The 16,917-nt window shown below is 39.9% G+C and overlaps 1 long non-coding RNA gene across 1 annotated transcript in view; it reads right to left on the reverse strand.

Annotated features, from left to right (window-relative positions):
* Positions 1-6,115: 6,115 nt before the first annotated feature.
* The window catches only part of LOC117980534 (uncharacterized), a 73,203-nt gene continuing 62,401 nt past the window's right edge, over positions 6,116-16,917 (reverse strand). Inside the window, exon 10 of the long non-coding RNA XR_008625568.2 lies at positions 6,116-7,548. This is a non-coding gene — a long non-coding RNA (uncharacterized LOC117980534). The remainder of the gene's footprint in view (positions 7,549-16,917) is intronic.

Raw genomic sequence — 16,917 nt, forward strand, 5'->3', positions numbered from 1 at the left:
CATTAAGCTTCAAAAACATTATATGTATAAAATAACTCCAATAATTTCCCGTATATAGTAGGTTCACAATAAGTGCCAGTTGCCTTTTCAGATGCAGATTAACATTTGATTTTAATTTAGGAAGAAAAGAACTTAATTGCCAAGTACCATGTTCACATTCGTTCTCTTACAGGAGACATAATTTTTTATTTTTAATGTGCCATACTTGACAACCTGAGAACTTATGATTGTGAAGTAATCATAATGATTCCTCCCAACTTTGAAATGCTGTTATTCTGGAATATTCCCCAATTTCTAAACTTTATATACTCAACCCAGAAAATAAGTCTATTCTCCTAGAGGTCACAACTATAATCTATCTAAAGAGAAGCCTGCTTATGTATTTTTACCATGTGACATGTGACTTAGGGCTAGCTTTGACTTAGGCAGGCCCATTCTATGTAAACATGATGCTGACATCACCAGGAGACAGAGGAAGAATCTCAGTCCATGCCCATGAGAAAGTGGTAAAAATACATGAGTCACATTAGAAACATCTGTCTTCAATCCCAAATTAAGGACTTCCCAGAATAAGGGACAACTTGTGGACCACATGATCTGCTCTCCAACTTGAACTATTTGCTTATTTGTCTTAATTCTATCAATATATAAAAAATAGCTAATGGTTTCCCTTTCTTAATAATACTGCATTTTCTTGAGAGTTTGCATGCTGGTTTCCAAATTGTTACAACAAATATATATTTTTTCTTTTAATTTTCAGCTTGAATGCCCCTTCTTAATTTAGAATGATAATATTTGTTCCTCAACTCATAAAACAAGGCATTTATTAACAGTCCCTATAATTCTGCTTTTTGTCACTTGCAGGGAAACATGTTGAACTTACTGACTGTAGATCTTCACATTTAAGATTCTCCCTTTTCAATATTTTTTTCTCTTCTCCATGGGCCCTTCTTCATCGTTTCAAACATACATAGATATCCTCAGTCTAGAGCAGTTGTTCTAAACTGGGGACAATTTTACCTCTAGGGGACATTTAACAATGTCTGGAATCATTTCTGTTGTCAAGTTGGGTGGAGGGGTGATACTGGCATCTGGTGGGTAGAGGTCAGAGCTGTTGCAGAATTTCCTACAATGCACAGGGTAGCCCCATTGCCTGCCCCCACAACAAAGAATCATCCAGCTCAAAATATCAATTGTTTCAAAGTGGAGAAGCCCTCGTCTAGAGGGGAAAACAAATGTTTTTAAAAACTAGTTTTATATAATTTTTGCATCTAGCTACTCCCTACACATCCTTTATTTCATTGCTAAACTTTTCTCCTTTATTTGCTTTTTTTTTTGAGACGGAGTCTCGCTCTGTCGCCCAGGCTGGAGTGCAGTGGTGCGATCTCAGCTCACTGCAAACTCCGCCTCCCGGGTTCATGCCATTCTCCTGCCTCAGCCTCCCAAGTAGCTGGGACTACAGGTGCCCACCACCACGCCCAGCTAATTTTTTGTATCTTTAGTAGAGACGGGGTTTCACCATGTTAGCCAGGATGGTCTCGATCTCCTGACCTCGTGATCCACCCGCCTCGGCCTCCCAAAGTGCTGGGATTACAGGTGTGAGCCAACACGCCCAGCCTTTTTTTGCTTTTTTTTTTTTTTTTTTTTTTTGTTGGAGAGATGGAGTTTTGCATTTTTGCTCAGGCTGGTCTCAATCTCCTCAGCTCAAATGATCCATCCACCTTGGCCTCCCAAAGTGCTGGGATTACAGGCGTGAGCCAGTGCACCCAGCCCATTGCTAAACTTTTCTAAGACATCTCCCCTGCATCCATATTCTATTATGCTCTTAATCTTCTGCAGCTGATTTTCCTTCCAAGAAAGTCACTGCAACTGTTCTCTTTAGGGTCACCATCCTTAATTGTCAAATCAAACAATCCAATAAACATTTTTTCCATCCTTATCTTATTTTGACACCTCTATTGCATTCAAACTGTTGGTCTTTTCCTCCTTCTTATAATACTCTTGTCTCTTTCTCTTTGCCCCTTGACACAATCCTCCTCAAATCTTCATCCTTGTCATCATAATCATCATCATCATCAATCCATCATCACAACTCCTAACATCACATGCGTCACTTCATTCGGTTCTCCATTTAAATCCCCCTATCAGGAGCACTTCTACACTGCTGGTGGAAATGTAAACTAGTACAGCCACTATGGAAAACAGTGTGGAGGTTCCTTAAAGAACTAAAAATAGAACTACCATTTGATCCAGCAATCCCATTACTGGGTATCTACCCAGAGGGAAATAAGTCATTATTTGAGGAAGACACTTGCACATGCATGTTTATAGCAGCACAAGTCACAGTTGCAAAATCCTGGAACCAACCCAAATGCCCATCAGTCAATAAGTGGATAAAGAAACTGTGGTGTATATATACAATGGAATACTACACAGCCATAAAAAGGATTGAATTAACAGCAATTGCAGTGACCTGGATGAGATTGGAGACTATTATTATAAGTGAGGTAACCCAGGAATGGAAAACCAAACATCGTATGTTCTCACTGATATGTGGGAGCTAAGCTATGAGGACACAGAGGCATACGAATGACACAATGGACTTCGGGCACTTGGGGGGAAAAGTGGGAGGGGGGAGAGATAAAAGACTACGCATATGGTGGGTGCAATGTATACTGCTCAGTTGATGGGTGCACCAAAATCTCACAAATCACCACTGAAGAACTCTAACCAAATTCCACCTGTACCCCAATAACTTATGGAAATATATTTTTAAAAATAACAAAACCATAAATACATAAATAAGTAAATAAATAAATAAATAAATCCCCCCTATCAGAAAGGTTTCTCCTGGCTACCCTACCCAATGTAACACCATCTGATCTTTCTATCCTCTTGTTTCTCTTCATAGCATTTTTTGCCACCCAATATTATTTTATATGTGAATTTTAATTTTTTCATTGTCTCTTCTCGCCCCACTCCCTTTCCTCCAGATTGTAAGGTTTATGATAGAATAGGAACAATATCTATCTTGTTCACTTCCATCTTATTAGTACCTAGTACTCAGTAGCTACACAGGCATATTTGTTGAATGAATAAAAGGATGAGTAAATGAAGGGAAACGGGGCCTATGAAGTGCTTTCTAGTAGCAGGCACTGTGCTTAGTTAGCACAGTATCCTTCCAGCACTGGTAGTATATGCTTTCTTACAACTCTTTGTCTCCTAAGATGCTGCTCCAAGTCGATACTCCTATTTCGATGACCACTTCTCTGTCTCCTTTGATGCCTCCTCTTCTTCCTCTTACTGCCTGGCTACTTCTAAGATTCCCTCCTTGATGCTATGCCATCCCATTGCTCTGTGCTCCCTTTGACAGCATGTTTTAGTGTCCCGCTTCAGTGGCCCCAATAGCACAAAATTCAGTATGTCACACCTCACATCTGCAGAACCAGCTGTATTATTCATCCTTGTGGCAGACCTACCACGTCTAGGTCAGTGCTGTTGCTGGTGACTGTTTCAACATTTGCAAAGGCCTTGATGCAGGAAGAGGCCTTGATGCAGGAAGAAGCCTTGAACGTTTAGGGAAGTGGTGAAAGTCCAGTGTGGCTGGAATGAGGAGTGAGGGGTGCAACAATGATAAAATATGCTGGTGAAGAAATCTTTACTGGACACCCCTTATGTGTATACAATTATCTAAGATGTGTGGGCAAAAAATTAAAGATGAACTTGATGCCCCTTCATCAATAAAGTTTGGTGATTTAGTATCACAAGCATACTGTCTAAATGGTGCTCATGTCTGTGTCCCAATCAAACACCTTTATTTCACTGTGTAAAGCCCCCCCCCGCCCCCCCACCGCTTGCATCCTTTCTGACGTTCCCCTATGGTCGATTTCACTGCGCCTGCTTACTTCACAAAACCAATTATCAGGCATTGTTTATTTTTTAAAATGGTGATCTCTATATAACATTATTCAGAACAAGAAAATATAGTTTTATTTTAAAGTGTTAAGAATCCACATGGAACTTAAATTACATGTAACAGAGGAAAGCACAGTTTTTGGAAGTGGCCATATAACTTTAAAAAGATGGGCCGGGTACAGTGGCTCAAGCCTGTAATCCCTCAGCACTTAGGGAGGCCGAGGCGGGTGGATCACCTGAGGTCAGGAGTTTGAGACCAGCCTGGCCAACATGGTGAAACCCCACCTCTACTATAAAAATACAAAAATTAGCCAGTTGTGGTGGCAGCCACCTGTAATCCCAGATACTCAGGTGGCTGAGCCAGGAGAATCGCTTGAACCCAGGAAATGGAGGTTGCAGTGAGCTGAGATCACACCACATAGCACTCCAGCCTAGCGACAAAGTGAGACTCCGTCTCAAGAAAAAAAAAAAAAAGATGCCATTAGCTTTTCCCTCTTGTACCCAACTAAGTTTTCTTCTTCAAAGTATTTTTTTCCTTCCTATGACTCAATTTTCTTCTATCCAGGTTCTTTGCCTTTATAGAAAAGTCCTCAATGGTAAGCAACTGCTGAAAGAAATCACATATAATGTGAGTTATCAAGGCGAATTTGAAAGAAAAGTAATTTCTTTCTAGGAATACCAGCCAAGACAAAGAAGAAGCTGAGTGTATGTAAGTGTGTGTGCATGTATACATGTGTCTGCTTATGGCAGTATTTATACATAACATGGAATCAGCTTCTGAGGTATTCTTAGACATCGTCTACTTTTAAAATTTTCAAATAGTCATGAACCCAATAAGTAATGAATAAATAAGAGATGACTTCCACTATAGGTGAGGCAATTACATAGATAACTTATTTTAAAAACCTTTTGAGAAAAAATAAGCAGATATTGTAAAAAAAAAAAAAAAAAAAAAAGAGTAAGTTTAAGCATTTTGGAAACTGTAAGGTATTAGACAAATGCAACATGTTATTCTTATTAATAAATAAAAACTTGTACATTACTTGGCTTTGCACATTTAGATATACGGTGTGACTGAAACATTATCATTGGGAGCCGCTTTAAATATAAGTGTGAAGTAAATTTGAGAGAGAATCTAGAAGAATTACTTTTTTCTTTCTGAACTTGTCTTAGAATGTTTATAGTTGAAGTTTTTTTTTTTATTTTAAATCACTGTTTTTCTTTTCTATACTAATATGTCTTCTATACTAATTATCTTCTAGTCTAATATGCCTGGACATGAAGTGAAGATGGGAGTGTAGATGTAATATTCTGCTTAGAAAGATTTGTATTTCTGTGATACTATATACCATCAGTTTAACTGATTAAAAGAACTAACCAACTGGCAACCATGGGTGTTTTCATTACTTGGGTATTTTAGCACATTTTCAACTGAGAGAGATAAAAGAGATAGAAACCACTTGGGAATCACGGATAATAACAGGGTATATTTAGATAATGGAAATTTGATATTAATTTTGGGGAGAAATAGCTGAAATCCTGCAATATGTGGAATCAAGAACGTTGGTTATTTGTCGGGTCCCTGTATTGCACAGTTTAAAACTGATGCTTATAAGAATCGCTTGGTTTGCAAAATTGCCAAGGGAGTAAATGACTTAATCAACCTTTCCCATTTTTATCTGCAGTCAATCTAAGCTTATTATTATCAAACCACTCAAGTGATGGCCCCTGATTGAAGAGAACATTCCATGGGGAACAACATGAGTAGCCTTCCCTCCTGGGAGGGGGGATATCCACAGACATTGCAATGTTCTTTTTTTCACCTTCAGCCTCTATAGGTAGAAACTTAAAAGCCATTTTGAACATTATCTCATTATCCCTTCACTTTTGAACTAGGAGTTGATTACCCTTAATTTGCAAGGGGGCACTGTATTGAGAAGTAAGCCGATTTCACTAATGTTACATACAAAGCACTCTGCACCAAGCTAAGAACAGAATTCAGACCTTCAGGTCATGATTCAACCTCTGCCTCTGTATTTGCATAGCATATTATGAATAGGATCCTCTCCTCTTCTGAAAAATAACAAGATATTATTAACAAAAAGAATCCTTTAATGCACACTTAAAATCCTGTTTCTTAAATCAAAGGTGGCTATTTCTGGAAAAGAAATAAATTCAGGCATTCAAATATAGCAGTGGTTTTATTTTATTTATTTGTTTTTCCAGTTAGAAAGCTGCTCTGTTCAATAAGAGCCCAAATGAATGACTACATTCTTCAAAGAGACAAACTAAGGTAACCCTGATTGTTATGTTGACTTTGTTAAAGGCGATGGCCCAAAGCATTAGTAATTAAAGCTCATTTAAAATTAATTTAATTTTCAGGAGCCCATAAACTCATAAAATCAGACACATGTAAAATAAACAGCTACAGATGCATTTTTGAAACCTAATAGTTTCCAAAGTGAAAAGATGGAACAAGAGAAGGAGAAAGAAAAGGGAATAAAGAGAGAGTGAGGAAAGAGAAAGTGCCCAGTATTAGTCTAAGAAGCTTGTCTTTTGAGCCCCAGTCCACTGTTTCAAAGGCAGGATTAGTTAGTTCACTTAGTAAAATTTCAAGTTGCTGAAGCATCATTGTGCTTCTCTTCAGAATGGAGCCAAATTAGATGGAGACATTGGAAAATGCTTCTCTGGGAAAACATTAATTTTGTACACATTTCTCAAAACAGATGAGAGCTCCCATTTCTACTACCTTAACTCTGCAGAAATTAATTAACTACTTTTGGCAGTAGAGTATTACCCAAGCTTTACATTGATGAAAGCTTCAACTATTCCTCACAACTTTTAGACACAGGCTTTTAGATGACCAAACATGAGTTTTGGGAAAAGTGATTAATATATCTAAACAGTGGTCCAACTTTTATTTTTAAAAATAAAATGAAAGATGTAGAAACACCTTATTTTCAAAATAAGGGTTGGGAGTGAGAAACCTACTTGTGCAAATGTGGAAAAGGACAGTGGCATCTACAGTAAGCTGCAAGTGTAGATGTTTGAGTGTAAGAGCTAGAGGTGGAGTATGCATGTGGGAGAGCAAAGGACATGAAGATAAAAGTAACAGTCTCCTTTCTCTCCCTATCCCTTTCTCTCTTTACAGAATACACACTTTCAGTCAATGAAATGACCTAATACTGAAAATACAATGGCCTCAGAAAAGACAGACTATTTACAGAACTCTATTCGTGAAACAGACATTAGAGACAATCCAATCCGATCTCTGTTACATTCAGTAAGTCCAGCAAAAGCCCCTGGATAGTGATGTTTGTTTTCTCTCACCAGCTCACTTGTAGTTGAGGCTGACAAGCAAAAGCCCCTGGATAGCAATGTTTGTTTTCTCTCACCAGCTGACTTGTAGTTGAGGCTGACAAGTTTAGAAAACTTGTCTAGAAGTCTGCCACCCATTTGGTGGCACAGAGCAATTCTTAGAAGGCTATTCTAAGTCCTAATTCTGCTCTCTTGAGCAACACAGGATACAATATGTTGCTCCTCTTCATCTGCAGGCAATAGTATGGTGGTCAGACCTGGGTCAGAGAGACATGGGTGGATTACTGAACCTCTCCTAAGCATCAGCTTCATTACCTGTAAAAGGAAATAACAGGTATTTCCAATCCTCAGAAAAAGGATTTTTGTTAGGGTTAATGAAATAATGCACTTAGAACAATGCCTAGAATTTAACTAATGCTTAACTACATTAGCTGCTTTGATGGTGTTTAGGTGTCAGACAGCCCTGAGTTCAAATCTCAGCTCCACTGTTTAGTAGCTGTCCTTAGATTAATACATTTATCTGAGCTTCTGTTTTTTTTTATCTTTGAGATGTCTATCTCACAAGGGTTTTGTAAGATTTAATGAAAAACATTTAAAGTTTTTGTAAGATTTAATGAAAAACATTTAAAGTGGCTGATATTTGGCTCTAATATTTTTATCGTCATTGTCATCAGTGAACACTTAATCAATGTCCTCCTTAAATTATATTGCTAGAAACTGATAAAAAACAATTCTAAAGTAGTCAGAATCAGCCCAAAGGGTACCGTGAAGACTGTCTCCCTTGACCCTAAACATGATACAGTAGTCCTGCCACTCCCCCCACAGTCCCCCACCACCCCCACAACCCCCTGCACCATCCATGGTTTTGCCTTCTGCAGTTTCAGTTACCCTGGCCCAACTGTCATCTGGAAATATTAAATGGAAAATTCCAGAAATAAACAATTCATAAGTGTTAAACTGCACACCGTTCTGAGTAGTGTGATGAAACCTTACACCATCCTGCTCCATCCTGCTTGGGACGTGAATCATCCTTTTCTCCAGCATATCCACACTGTATGCACTCCCTGCCCATGAATCACATAGAAACCATCTCGATGAGCAGATCGGCTGTCGCCATTTCACAGTGCTTGTGTTCAACTAACCCACATTTTACTTAGTAATGGCCCCAAAGCATGAGAGTAGTGATGCTGGCAATCTGGCTATGCCAAAGAAAAGTGCATCCTTTAAGTGAAAAGATGAAAGTTCTCAACTTAATAAGGAAAAAATATATATACTGAGGTTGCTAAAGTCTACGATAAAAATCGTTTATCCATGAAATTGTGAAGAAGGAAAAAGAACTTTATACTAGTTCTGTGGTTGCACCTCAAACTGCGAAAGTTACGGCCACAGTGCATAAGTGCTTAATTAAGATGAAAAGGCATTAAATGTGCGGGTGGAAGACATGAACAGAAACACGTTCCGATTGATGGCCATCGGGTTCGGTGCTATCTGCAGTTTCAGGCATCCACTGAGGGTCTCGAAGTATATCCCCTGTGGATAAGGGGTGGGGGACTATTGTACATTCTTTAATGCCGTCTAACATTGTATTTGTTTTTCTTCTTTTAGACCCTTAGAAATAAGAGTATGAAAGAGAAAATACATACTCTGGAATCCATTGGTCCTACCCCACTTATTCAGAATAATTCAATTAAAAACAACATACACCATATAGGAACGTCAACAGTGAAGGTGAGTCGCATGAGAATTCTCTTTTGAAAAAGACGTATTTATACTTATTTATCCAGTCCAGTAATTACTCTGCAAACACTTGCCAAGAGCCTACAGACTGCGTCAAGCATAGCCTTACTCTCTAGCTCTCTATGTCTCATGATTCAGGGGCATCTGGGATCCTATGACCTGTTTAACAGAATCCTATTTCTCTTAGATGGCCTTAAAATGACCTCTGTGTGATTTGCTCTACATAATTATTCATGTTTCCCAGAGAGGTAACATTATGTAGGTCTTCGAAATACAGATTTCAAATTGAAAAGGTTGAACTACCTCCCATCAAGATGGTAGCATATGAAAGGGCAATACATTCCAATCCCAACACAGCTAACCAGTGCATAAATCACCTGGACTTCTCCCTCATCTACAGAATAAGGGCACCATTCTAAGTAGTGTAAAAAGTTCCTTCTAGCCTTCTCATTCGAACATTATGTAACTGCATTATTCTATCATTAAGAATTTCCAGGCTGGGCGCAGTGGCTCCAGCCTGTAATCCCAGCACTTTGGGAGGCCCAGGCAGGTGGATCACCTGAGGTCAGGAGTTGGAGACCAGCCTGGCCAACATGGTGAAACCCCATCTCTACTAAAAAGACGAAAATTAGCTGGGCGTGGGGGCAGGTGCCTGTAATCCCAGCTACTCGGGAGGCTGAGTCAAGAGAATCACTTGAACCCAGGAGGCGGAGATTGCAGTCAGCCGAGATCACGCCACTGCACTCCAGCCTAGGCGACAAGAGTGAAACTCCGTCTACAAAAAAAAAAAAAAAAGAATTTCCTGTAACACAAACTACCCATCTATGTATGTCCTAGGATAATAGCCCTTGGGTCAGTCATCACAGAATCAAATCAAAAGCTGATTTCTTTGTTAACTCTCTAACAAATGTTCTAGAGGAAATTCCTGATGTCCCATAATATATGAAACCAGCCTCAAAAAAATTCCTGCACCACACAGTGCTGCTTTTCCTACCAGCTAACTTCCCTCCTCATTCCTATTTCTTTCAAGTTACAGAAGTCCATTTTGTTCATATATTTAATTGCCACGAGCTTCAAAGGAGGCCAAGCCCCACCTGGTCCCAGGGGTTAAAGGTTTGTTGGCCTTAGCAAATCAGCATTATTTTAATCCCCTTGCCAATGGCTGGTTTAGGATTGGTTTGCTGTTAAAAATGCATATTTGAGAGGAAGCTCCTTTTTCCTACCCCTTTGTTGAGCTATATGAGGTGATGCTCAGAGCTTCTGCAGCCATCTTGTGATCACGGGACCATAAACCTGAATATGGAAGTAAAGACATCAAACACAGCAAAGCAGAAAAATGGAAAACACCCAGGCCCTTCTTGACATTGTTGAGTTGCTGAGTTAACTGACTCTGATTAGTTAACTTGTCTACTTGTTATCTGAGATTTAAAATAGTCCTTTTTCATGGTTGTTTCTCAAACTGTAATGTGACTTCAAATAACCTGTGTGTCTGATTAAAATGCAGATTCTGATGTATTATAGGAGGCCCTGGGCTGGGTCTAGGGATTCTACAGTTCTGACAAGCTCCCAGGTGAAGGTGACACTGCCAGTTCTGAGCCCGAACTCTGAGTAAGAAGGGTTTAATTCACTTTAGATAGATATTCAGTGACTAGTAGCTGAAATCATCCTAAATGACACAACTCTTAATCTAGTATTTTCTCTCATCATCTCCTACCTGTGTTGATGAATCTATTTAAGGACCTAAAAATTTTAACATTAATTTCAGTTGCTGTTAACCTGCATGCAGTTCATGCTTTGACTCGATTCCTCGCACTTCAATACCCCACCATCACTGGCACCTTCTTATTCTTTTCTGCCTTAAATAGGGCATTCACGAGTCCCAGCACCCACGGTGGGACAAAGGCGCCTGTGAATGCTAGGTGCCTTTGCCCTGCTCTAGCGTGGAGAGCTTGCCAGCACACCTGGCCCAAAGGTGATGCAGCTGCATGCACGTCGGTTCCTTCCCTGCCATCTCCAGCTCTAAAGAGAAATGCTTGAGCGCTTTTGCAAATCAAAACCTTTTCATCCTGAATTTGGTGATTCACCCTGAATGGTGTCTTCTTGGAAAGTCTGTAATGCACTATTGTGTAAGATGGGTAAAATTGGCCTGTCTCATTGACAACGCTCTTCTCATGGCTCAGGATGAGCTGAGGGAGGCGAGAGTCACAATAAAAAGGGTTCTTTACAAACGGCCTCCCTCCCGGGTCGATGTAGCCACGCCAGCGTACCTGCGTGGGATGGATGGGCTGCCTACGCCCGCTGTTGGTATCACTGCCCCCTTTATTCCTCACATCCCTCTGGATGAGAATTAGGTTTCAGCAGGTATGAAGATGGTGCTTGTTTTTAACAAGGAAAATTTACAAAGCTTCCATACTGAAAAAAAAAAAAAAGTGTGGGGGAGGCAAGCATTCAACAGCCATGCCAAATTTGCTTTTCCCCAAAGCAGGGAGAGACAAAGGAAATCCCAAGCATACCTCCCAGACACAAAGAACATGTGTTTACCCTCCAAATTCAAGCAAGTGAACTCAGCTCATTATCCCAGGAGCCGGCCACTGAGTCTATCCAGTTCAAAAAAATGCCTACGGTCCCATTCAGAGAGTGGAGTTTTATCTTTGTATTCAGAGTCAACTAACACTTCTTTTCACAGCAGACAACTCTACACTATGAACTTTCACATATATTATCTTATTTGATCTCTTCAACAACCAACCCTGTCTGGTAGATACTGGAATTAGTAAGAGAAAACTCCAGAATCTGAAATGTGCCTATTGAGCCCAAGAAAGAAATTTTTACAAGAGGAAAAGCTAAAATTGCATTGGTAAACTCTGTTAAATAGTGCTAGAACAGTTTTCAGAGCAATCTATACTTTTTATTTTCCACGCAGCTAAAACAGACCTCTCCTTGGCTTGTGCCTCAGTGGGACAGTCCTGGTCTTTGCAGACAGAAAGACTGACCACCAGAACCTTGCCCTGGTAGCTTGTAGCCCTGGATTTATAACCCACAGTCACCTTGATAGGCCAGGACGATCTGGTCACAACTTGTCATGTCAGCCGCCAGCAAGCTAAGTCCAGCCCTTGGCCAAGTGTGTGTGGCTCTCTCAACTTTGTTTATTTGGATTCATTGCTGGTGTTTTAACATCTAGAGATGTCACATAAAAACCTGGATTTTTGAATTCTCCAAAGAAGTCAGAAGATCTGGCTGTACTACACCGTGGGATAATCCCTCTATGTCCTGGGCAGTGGGAGTGCCTCGAATCAGGGAAGGTGGTCTCCAGCTGGCCCACAAAAGCTCTCCCTGCTGTCTTTCCAACATGGGGGCCAGTGTTGTTTGTCAAATATCTATCATTCTACACCAGGGTCTCTCAGCCTCAGCACCGTTGGCATTTGGGGCCGGCCTATTCTTTGCTGTGGGGGCTGTCCTGTACATTGCAGGATGTTTAGCAGCATTCCTGGTCTCTGCCTACTAGATACCAGTAGCACCCTCCACCCCTAGTTGTTCCAAAATATCTCCAGGCATTGCCAAATGTTCTCTTTTTGGGAGTTGGAGACAAATTTCCCCGGGTTGAGAACTCCAGCTCTGCATACATGCAGCCCTCGTCAATCATTTCAGGTACTAGCCAAGCCCCCATCGATCAGTACTGGAGTCCGCATCTCCTACTGCCCCCCCAAATAGCCCTTCATACTACTACTGATGAAAATTCTAGACATACACACTGATTTCCTTCAATGCAGGCTTTGTGTTCCCTTTAAAATGAGTGTTGGCCTGGGTGAGGCACTATATTAAGTATCAGTCATTTATATATGTTGAAGTCTCTAGATCTTTTCTTAAGGGTAAATTTTCACAGAGGAGAGGATAAGGAGAACCTGAAACCACTATCCCCTGAAGGAAGGTTGATAAAAGAAAGTGCTTTTAAGAAGGAAAGGGAACAGAGACAGAGTAACAAATGGGTTACAGCATTTGCTTAAGTGCCAGCCCAGCAGGCATCTGCCTGAAACATAGCTTTATGGGGATCACCTGTGCACACTCTGCAATTTACTGCTTTGAATGAGTAGGAGAGTAGATTTACGCAAGTCCGCCTCCCTCTGCCTGGCTTAATGATGCACCTCATCGTATTCTGATGAAATCTAGATGCAATCATATTCTTGTCTTAACTAGTTGTGCTGGCAAGGGGGTCTTTCTCCAGAACTGAAATTTCTCATGTTGGCAACATAGCTAAGAAAAACATACCCATTTGCCAGCTCCCCTCATTGCTGGCCCTAATTAAAGAGGATGGTGCTGCTCCTTTGAAAATGGCTGTTGAGGTCAAGGGGATGCTGAAAGGAGGAGAACCCTCTGCAGGGGTGATTACTCCATGTGTCCTCTTAGCAGGAACATTGGGATCTGGTGAAGGGTATATTGCATCACAGGATCCAAGGAGAGTCATTCGGAGAATCCTGGAGCTACTCAAACCTAACTTTACAAATTCTTTATAATTAAGCAGCCACGTAACGTCATACACCCAATCCTCTGGAGTGTGGCCACAGCAGTACCCAGAGGAAATATATAGACTCAAAAGAAACTACTAGAGATCAAGAAGAATGAAGATTAATAAACTCAAAAATCTAGAAAAAAAAAGTAAAATTTTTTAAAAGTAGAAGGAAACTATAAGAATAAAAATGGATATTAATTAAAAAGAAGCAATAAAATAGGCAGTTTTGAGAAGTATGATATAAAAAAGACATCAAAGTCATAAATAACATCAGGTATAAAAAGGGGCACATAGGTATAGTTACAGATGAGATTTTTTAAATTCTACAGTATAGGAGATCCTCTGTGCTTTGTGCCAGTCAAACCCTACCTGAAACTTTTGCTTATTTCTGCCCAACAAAGACAAGTGACCCTCTCATAATACTCTAGGCATAGCTCTATTATAGCACTTCATCATGGTATATACTTTTTTTATTTGTCTCACTAACTTACTAGCCCCAAAATTCTTTTATAGAAGGGAATATATCTTACTTATTTCTGTACTGTAGCTCTAGGCATGCCTGGGATACAGTTAATATATAATAAATATTCGATACATGAATACATTCAGAGAAGACTAACAGGCTGATGAAACATGAAAATTCCATCATGAGGAAGGAAATGAGGATATCTACTCTTTTTTTTTTTCAAGACAGAGTTTCGCTCTTGTTGCCCAGGCTGGTGTGCAATGGTGCGATCTTGGCTCACTGCAACCTCTGCCTCCTGGGTTCAAGTGATTCTCCTGCCTCAGCCTCCTGAGTAGCTGGGATTACAGGCACCCCCTACCATGCCCAGCTAATTTTTGTATTTTTAGTAGAGATGGGGTTTTCACCATGTTGGCCAGGCTGGTCTCGAACTCCTGACCTCAGGTGATCCACTGGCCTTGGCCTCCCAAAGTGCTGGGATTACAGGTGTGAACCACCGTGCCCAGCCTACTCTTCAAAACAAATGATTGCAGAACACAACATAGTTGTCTGCCTTCAAAAGTGTATGGGCTGCACACCAGTTTGAGGGACAGAGAAAGACCCTGTCTCTTCAAAAAAAAAAAAAAAAAAAAGTGTATAGGTCTGTCAAGGGGAGGAAGATTAGATTTTTCTGTATAGACCCATGGAATAGAATTTAGACCAAAGTACATAACGTAAGCAGATTAAGATTCGAGTAACAGTAGAGCCAATAGGATTACTTGATTTATTAGGAGCTTTCCTTCCCAGTAAGCTTCTATTTAAATTGTTTATAGGTAAGAAGTACCTCTTACTTCTTTCAAATTAATAATGCATCTTCCTGTCTTTCTTCCCATACATGAACCCCTACTTCAGCCCCAAACCACCTGAAGACAGTACAGGACTCTAATATAGTGGATGGTCAAGAACTGTCTGGGGCCAGCTTAGGGTTATAACTATGTACATACTACTTCCCACATCTCCATCAGATTTTCAATTATGGAAATAAACCTCAGCAGGTTGGTATGAAGCCTGATTCTAGAAAGGCTAAATATGCCACTAAGCTGCCTGCCAGACGCTGCTAGTATCAACATTCTGCTCTTCATTCCAAATTGCAGTTTAAAATCAGTGCTTCTTTTTCCCAAATATCATGGCCACCTGTTTATGTCTTCGTTTCCTCTCTGACCAGCATGAAAGTATTTCTTTAAAAAATTGAATTAATGACTTTTTCTCTTCACCAACTTCATTAAATGTAGAGATTAGGCTGATTTTTTAACCTGATCAGAGTTCACCATCTACAAATACTGCAAGGGTGTTGTTCCTCATGCAAAGACACTCTTTTTTATTATTATTATTATACTTTAAGTTCTGGGATGCACGTGCAGAACGTGCAGGTTTGTTACATAGGTATACACGTGCCATGGTGGTTTGCTGCACCCATCAACCCATCATCTACATTAGGTATTTCTCCTAATGCTATCCCTCCCTTTGCCCCCAACCCCTGACAGGCCCCGGTGTGTGCTGTTCCCCTCCCTGTGCCCGTATGTTCTCATTGTTCAACTCCCACTTATGAGTGAGAACATGCGGTGTTTGGTTTTCTGTTCCTGGTTAGTTTGCTGAGAATGATGGTTTCCAGCTTCATCCATGTCTCTGCAAAGGACATGAACTCATTCTTTTTTATGGCTGCATAGTATTCCATGTGTATATGAGCCACATTTTCTTTATCCACTCTAACATTGATGGGCATTTGGGTTGGTTCCAAGTCTTTGCTATTGTGAATAGTGCTACAATAAACATACATGTGCATGTGTCTTCATAGTAGAATGATTTATAGTCCTTTGGGTATATACTCAGTAATGGGATTATTGGGTCAAATGATATTTCTGGTTCTAGATCCTTGAGGAATTGCCACACTGTCTTCCACAATGGTTGAACTAATTTACACTCCCACCAACAGTGTAAAAGCATTCCTATTTCTACACATCCTCTCCAGTATCTGTTATTTCCTGACTTTTTAATGATCGCCATTCTAACTGGCATGAGATGGTATCTCATTGTGGTTTTGATTTGCATTTCTCTAATGACCAGTGATGATGAGCTTTTTTTCATATGTTTGTTGTCCGCATAAATGTCTTCTTTTGAAAAGTGTCTGTTCATATACTTCACCCACTTTTTGATGGGGTTGTTTTTTTCTTGTAAATTTGTTTAAGTTCTTTGTGGATTCAGGATATTAGCCCTTTGTCAGATGGATAGATTGCAAAAACTTTCTCCCATTCTGTAGGTTGCCTGTTCACTCTGATGATAGTTTCTTTTGCTGGCAAACACACACTCTTGCTATGCTCACCTAAAGTTACATTTTCTATGAATACCACTTTCAGACAAGAAATGCAATTACAAAAATTATATCTGATATTTATAATTTCTTAGGCCTATACCTGCGGTGAATTGGTTTCACACTAGAGGAAATGCAAATTACTTTGAATCCAGGTGGAAGAGTATTCTCAGATGTGTTTATTGAAAATTCTACAGCAAAACAAATGTAGCAGCTTAGAGAATCAGAGCTAGAGAGATGAAAATTTTTTACCTGCTCAAATTCAAAATATTGCCTGTGTGCATTTGCATATATACATATATGCTGTAAATACTTAAGAATATGTAATACACATTCATTGTCTCAAACAATCAGGGCTAGCCACTGAAGCACGTCCCTCAGGTTGTTTTTGTGGAAAGCTGACTTCACTAGCATATTTATTTCTTTGCTCCCCAAAACCTGGCTCTTCACAATGGCAAACCTTTTGGGAATACATAAAATATGCAACAAATGTGTTTGTCAGCTTGCCTAGTTTCTAATTGAAAGCCCCAAATCACCAGAATAAAAGTAAATAGGAAATTATGTTTAATACACCAAATCAATGAAAAGCATATAGAAGTTAAAATTGTCCTTTTTCATGAAGCCCCCAAC

The sequence above is a fragment of the Pan paniscus genome, chromosome 5, assembly GCF_029289425.2.
Source record: "Pan paniscus chromosome 5, NHGRI_mPanPan1-v2.0_pri, whole genome shotgun sequence".
NCBI classification, from domain to species: Eukaryota; Metazoa; Chordata; class Mammalia; order Primates; family Hominidae; genus Pan; species Pan paniscus.